A 7,044-nucleotide genomic window follows, 5' to 3' on the forward strand; every position below is an offset into this window, starting at 1 on the left:
GAGTAATGTTGGAAATGCTCAAGTCCCACTGAGGATAGCAAAATGTATGGAAACTGCCTTTCTTTCTGCAACTTCATTTTCCTTTGTGCAAATAAAGCTTACCATTTGAGGCTCAAGGGAATAAAAAGATCTGTTAAACAGTTACTGTCTTTTTGTCTTAGAAGAATAAGGTGGAACAATACTCTGACTAAACAATGGAACAATTTTCCAGAGACAAAAAGAAGAGAGTCTATAGTTAAAAGCAAAATTTGTAATTAGAAAAAGAAAAATTGAGTGCATATATGGCAGATATAGCCCCAGGTCCAGATAACATGATTTCACAAACATTAGTAAAAGGCATGAAATTAACCGACATCCTTACAAATGAAGGAGATTCCTGAGGATTAGGAAGTGGCAAATACAACTCCATTAGTTTAAAAAGGGTCAAGAGATTAAAGACCAAGAAACTAGAGACCAGTGAGTTTAACATCTGTTGAAGGAAAATCTTGGAAACTTTAAACTACGCAGTAGAAAGAACACCTGGGAAAGTGGTCTGGTTAAGTGCAAGCAGTGTGGAATCAAGCAGGTTGTGTTTAACTAACTGTAAATACCAGTAATAAATAGACCTGATCTGCTGGAGTTGCTTGAAGACAACACCCTTGTGATAAGAGAAAGGGAACTTAATGGCTGTGCATAGCAACATTCAGTCATGCACTAGAATGTATAAAATAAAATACGAGGCAGTAGGCCAAAATGCATGCTGGATAGAAATGCCGTTTAAGAATATGAAAGAAAGGTTGCGATCTTTTTAAATTACAAAAGGGTTCCAATTGGAGTAACTGAGAGGTCAGTTTAGGTCCTTTCATGTGTAATATAGATGTGATGTACAGTAAAGTACATTACAATGTTAAAGTAAAGCTATTAAAAATAGTATTCAAGTATAAAGTGAATCTTGAGAGAGTAAAGCTGGGCTTGTTTGTAGATTATACCATTACACCTTTTCTGGTTTTAAATTATGAACTGATTTCGGTGAGGAATTCCAAATGTATATAGCCATGCAGTCTTGCTTTTATGTCTTTGGTTCATCCATTCTGATTTTCTCCAACTAAAGTTTGTTTGGAACTAGACACTATAATCTTTGGAATAAAAATAATTCCTATCTGTGTCTTTATATTGAGTACAAGGGGGTTTCAGTAAGAACTGGGACCCTTAAATAGGAAGTCTACAAAGTAGTAATCAAAGATCGTGCATGGGATTTTTCTGAGCAGTTGACAGCGTATAAAACCACTAGAGTTCTCTAGCTTAAAATCCAGGGGTGGCTTTGAGGAAGACTGAAAAGTCAGGGGACCTGGGCTCTGTTCCCAGCTCTGCTACAGATACCTTGTGCTGGTGAGTACGTTCTTCGACGGCTTCTGTTTTAGTTTTCCCTTCTGTTAAACAGAGATGATAAACCCAGTAGGTTTTATGAGGTTAAAGGTGTTAAAGTTGTGAATTTCTGTGAAATTGTAGAATGTGAAGATCTATAGAAATACAAAATATTCTTCTTCAGAAGGAAATATTTGTGGCACAATAAGCACAGAAGGAGTCCTCATTTGCTGTGAGTCAGAAGTACTTCATCTACTGTATCAGGTTATAAACCTTTTGACAAGACTTGGGTATTAATATGTCTCCAGATGCATTTCACCTTTTTCTGCTGTGTCATCATCGAGTTTGTTACCAAAATAGTGATACATTAGCTAGGACTGGGTAAAAGAAAACACACCACAGGTTTAACTTCCAGTGCTGCTTCTCGGACAGGGACATGATATCCTATGGAGGACCTGTGCTACCAGGGGACACAGAATTAAGCTGTCACTGAAAATTCATATGAGAAACCTTCCTGACTGGGTTATTTGACCAGCTGATCCTGCTGGCATGCACTAGCTTCTCTGGCAGATTTCAGGAATAGGTCTGTTCCCCGCAGGAGAACATCTCTAGTTGTTCACCAGCTTGCCTCCAGCATCACTCTTCAGTGTGACAACTGGCGCGTTGGGAAACAGGACTTGACAGAGTTCATGGGCCAACATGAACACCTCCCAACAGAGCGCAAGCCCAGATCTCCCAGCAGCAAGTAGATGGATACTCTTTTCATATACTGCAGTGAAACAGGATGAGGATTTAAAAGAGCAATTAGACCAATAGGACAGGAAATCTAGCCCTAAAAGACTGTTTTGAAAAGCGGATTTTCCAAACAAATGCTTTATGAATCTTAATGAAGAAAGATACCTCTTTCGGTTGCTATATGAAATGCCTCCCATAGCATCTGTTTTATGTGTTTATCCTTGAAGAAATACAAACTTTAAGTATTTTTTTATCATAGCTTTTTAATGCAAGTTCTGTCTCCCAAAATGCAGCTGTTTGTGGTGTTGATTTTATCAATATTTTTCCATATAATCCCTATGTTTTTCCCTTTGTTCAACAGTGCAGAGGGGCTAACAGAAGGAGCACAAACTATCCAAATTGGTTACTTGCCCCTAAGTATTAATTTACATTCATCATTGCTGAACTGTGTTTGTTATTTACTGACCTACACAGCTGATGTTTTTTTGAAGAAATGATGGTTCTTGTGTTTTTTGTTTTCTTTTTAATTATTGTGTGTTTACCTCTATTTCATAAATCAATCTCAGAAAAAAATATATTTCCTGAAAACAAAACTGTTGTTTCCATTACTGCTTTGTCTACAGAACCAGACATTAATTCCAGTGAAGAATTTGTGTAGAACATTAGGAAGGGGAGACCAAAGAAATCTTACGCAAAATCCAGAGCTGAGCTCAGAGGTTCAGCTGAAATAAATTAACATAACTCCATTGACTTCAGCTGAGTGTACTGATTTTTAACAACTACAAATCTGCACTGTGATATATTGTATGGGGTAAATTAGTTTCCTGTACTCTTGTCCAGATCCATCCCTTGCTTTAAGTAGCTGAGACATCTTCATTGGGAGCATACTCACATCATCTACAATCTGTTAATAGAAAAGTAGCTGCTCTAGTAACATGAAAGACAGATGCATTGCCAGAGATCTTAGCTGTAATTATTAGTTCTCTGGACATGTTAGTCTAGGGTGATTAGATAGCCATCCTGCATAGCTCAGATCTGTGCCCTAAATTGTGTGATGAATCTGAGCGTTAGATCTTTCCCCCAGGCTTCCTGAGGACAAGTTGGATTCAGCTTCAGGTTTAGAGACTTCAGTTTAGATCTCTCAAGAAAAGGATGCAAGAAATGCTCCTTCACAATGAGGCTGGTCAGTCACTGAAAATTACTCTTAGGCTTATGTGAGGAAGACAGGGCAAGTTATTTTTCTCACTACACAGAGCAGATTTTTTTTAGCATGACAAGAGCTGGCTGGTATTCCCATATTCTCCACAGTAAACAAAAATTGAAAATCCAACTTTCAATTAAGAAAACAAGTATTTTTTTGCTTATAAAAGTTCTGTTGTGACATTTCAGAAAAAAAAACCCACCTAGTTTTGTAACCTTCTACTTCTGATGAGAAGTTCAGGTTCCCTGGCTGAACTACATCTCCTAATGAGTACAACGGTATTCAGCCTCAGTAAGAGGAGGTGATACATTATCAGATCCGGCAGGAAGTACCCCTCTGAGCTGTGGCGTTACAGGGCTTGGACCTTACTCCTATTAGGATAAACTAAATTCAGCACTGCAGAAAAAAATCCAAGTAAAATATTGTGATTGTCTCAGATAGGTTTTGGAGGAATTTCTGATCAAAAGCAAGCAGACAAATCTCAAAACACCATATATGCTTTTCACCAACAATAAAATATCTAATCCAAATTTAGACAATAATTTAGACAGACTTTTTTGATCATCTTCTGGATGCAATCTAATAAAAATGCACAAATCATAATTAAGGTGTTTATTTTGGTAGATAAACGTCAGTGAGTCAAAAAGCACTTGATTCTTCTCACTTTTTCCATGTTCACCCGAGCGATCAGCTTTCTGAAATAACATAATTTCTGCTTTACACCAGCATCAGAGCTGAAGTGCCGTAGGCTGAATTTTAGTCTTGTGACTACCTCTCTGCATTTCCAGAAAAAATGCCTACATTTTGCCTAGCTTAGTAAAAGATTTCATTTCTGAAGCACCTAAATTTGGTCTGGGTCAGGCGCAGCAAACAGTAACAGTGGAGGATGAGAATGATGAGCATCACACTGAGATAAGCTGCTTCTCTCCTTCTGCAGCATGATTTTCAAGATGAAATACTTTTAAAAGATTCTTTATTTTACAAAGAGAAGACTACACAGCAGCAGAACCAATCTAGCAATGGTTTTGCATGTTTAAAATACATGGTGTTTCTTCCTCGTCTGTTGTAAATCAACAAAGCTCCAAGTGAAAATCTGACCTGACATTTAAAGCTAGTGACAGGCTGTGCAAAATACTGGGAAGCAAGAACAGCTGAGCTGGGAAACCGCCGGAAGACCTATGAATTGGTTTTCCCATCCATGTGATAGGGAAGATAACGCCTACTACCCACTCCAGAATGCAATGCTTTAAGACAGAGACTAATCAGGACTTTGGGTGGGAAACTTTTCACATTTTTGCATTAAAGCAAGCTGTCAAATAATATCCATGAAGCTGTTTAGTTTCTGGTAGTTCAATATTTCTTAGGAACAGTCAATGGAAAAAGATCAGAGTTTTAAAGGCTAGACTACTAAATTTCCTGAAGAGTTTGCGCCAAATATCCAGTGAAGTAATCACACTAAATAAGCACTAGCTTACCAATCTGCATTTTGTTAAATAGCCAAAAAATGAAAATTTGATAAGACACGATGGGGTTTTTTTAAGGAAAAAAAACTTTAATTTACATTCCAGATGGCAAAATTGGGGGAAAATGGGCAATGAAATGTTAGAAAAGGAGTGAGATCAGCCAAAACCTTGCTTGTTTTTCCAAGCCTGGGTTAGGCAAAAAAAAGTGTGGCTCAAGTCAGAAGTACACCACCAGAATTAATGTTTCTCAGATCTGGCAAGCCAATAAGCAGACGTTCAGTGTATAAATAACAGCCAGACATTTTATTAGTTTTCCTCCAAATTTTTCAGTTTTCAGGAATCAGAAACTGAGATTTGTTTCTTAGGTGCTTGTGAAAATAAAATCTTGATCCTGAGCATTTCTGAAGGGGCAGTTAAGAGGATTCCAATTATAACTGAGGCCAAAGTTTGCTATTCTAAACAACCCCTTTAGCCCTACCAAAGGATGTAAATCAGAGAAGAATTAGGAGAATTAGCATTCATGATGCTGAAGAAAAAAATTGTTTGCAGGAAGGGGAACTAACTGACACACATTAAGATTGGGGAATCATTAGCTGTCTGAACAGAGCCTGTTGTGAGCCATTCCAGACAGCACTTATTCCTTGGTATTTCCATATGGTTACAGGGAAACCAGGACTGCATGGCAGCAAGACACTTGACCTAAAACACATGGCAAACTTAGGAGATGACAAATAGAGTTCATCATGGACAAACAGATTTTTTTGCACGGAGCAGGAGCATGGTGAGAGAGAAGAACTGCCATTGCGAGACAGTAAGAGAAATGAAGACTGTGCCTTTAATTGCTGCATGCCCTGTTTAGGGAGATAAGACAAAACTTTAAAATCCATGTTGCAGCCCATCACTGTAAAGTTTTTACATGAGACTTCAAGTAAGACCAAATGAAGTAGGCCTGTGCATTTGGAGAAAATCATCTCTCTTTGGCAAGCAGCAAGCCAAAGTCTGCTGAAGATAAGCGGGGTATCCAGCAATCTACGCACCCACTCTTAATTCATCCATGAGCACAGGTTATAGCACAACATAGGCACAAAAAATCAGATCATCTGAACAGAACTATCTCCTTGCTAGACATGAAAATTCAGGCTGGTAAATATACGATAGCTCCATTCCTGTTTTGACAGTTCTGTGAATCCAGCAATAAATTCTGGACTGATTTTTATTTGATCCTCTCATTGTCTCACGATAAATTTGTGCCAGCACTGACTCTCAAAGTACGGATTATATGTTTCCCTTTCACATCAAAAGACATTAAATTCCACATATATCACACATTTATAGCAGATGTTCCTAAACAGACAAACCAGGTGCTAAACATATTTTATTCTGATGGGTAATTTTTGAAATTATTGCAATTAATGAGCTAATAATACTGGTGGTAATGATGAAGTCAAGTTATTATTACCCATTACATTTAATCATTGACAGCAAGTTAATTGGACCTAATTGGAGAAATCATCATAAATAACATGGAGCAGATGGTAGACATTTGTTTTTCCACTTCCAAATCTATGTAACAGTGTTACAGATAAAGTTTGGATGAACCAATGTAAAAGGGCAGACTGTATATATATATCGCCCCATAAAGCTATAGTTCACATTGGCAGTGGTGCAAGTCTAACATGCACAGACTGCTGTGACAAGGTTGGGTAGATAAAAACAACTTTTCAGCTGTGTCTCTCAGCTTTTTCATACACTCGTTGCAATCCTGTGTGCTCTCTTAGTTGCAGCAATGAGGTTCGAGGGTGATGGAGGTAAAAGGGTGCAAATTAACAAGGAAGCAGGAAAGGGGAAACTGATCTGCTCAAACAGATGTGTTTAAAATACGAACTTCTGCATCTGACCTTATCACTGGAGACTCCCTTTGGGGAGAAATAGGTGCTTCCTGGGTGTGACTGATCTTATCCTAACACAGACTTCTCAGAGAGGCTAGAATAGCAAGCCAAACTGCCTGTTTCTCCCTACCAAGTATAAATGGTGTCAGATGGAAATGTCAACACACAGATGTCTAAGTGAGAGGATCCCACCCAACTTGTATATAAATTGAGCCAAAGGCTAGGGAATGGAACAACAAATTATGCTCCTCTTATGGCAGTGTGTCCACACAGGACAAGAAGTAGTGACTGCAGAAATGGGAGCAATGCTCGTGCTAGCTTTAACTATCTGGCACAGGAGCTGTAGGGTTGTGATTTTAGCACAGGTTAGCAGCCCAAGTTTTCACTCACTTTTGCTACTAAATCAAAGACT

The sequence above is a fragment of the Pygoscelis adeliae genome, unplaced genomic scaffold (genome assembly GCF_000699105.1).
Source record: "Pygoscelis adeliae isolate BGI_AS28 unplaced genomic scaffold, ASM69910v1 Scaffold354, whole genome shotgun sequence".
NCBI lineage: Eukaryota > Metazoa > Chordata > Aves > Sphenisciformes > Spheniscidae > Pygoscelis > Pygoscelis adeliae.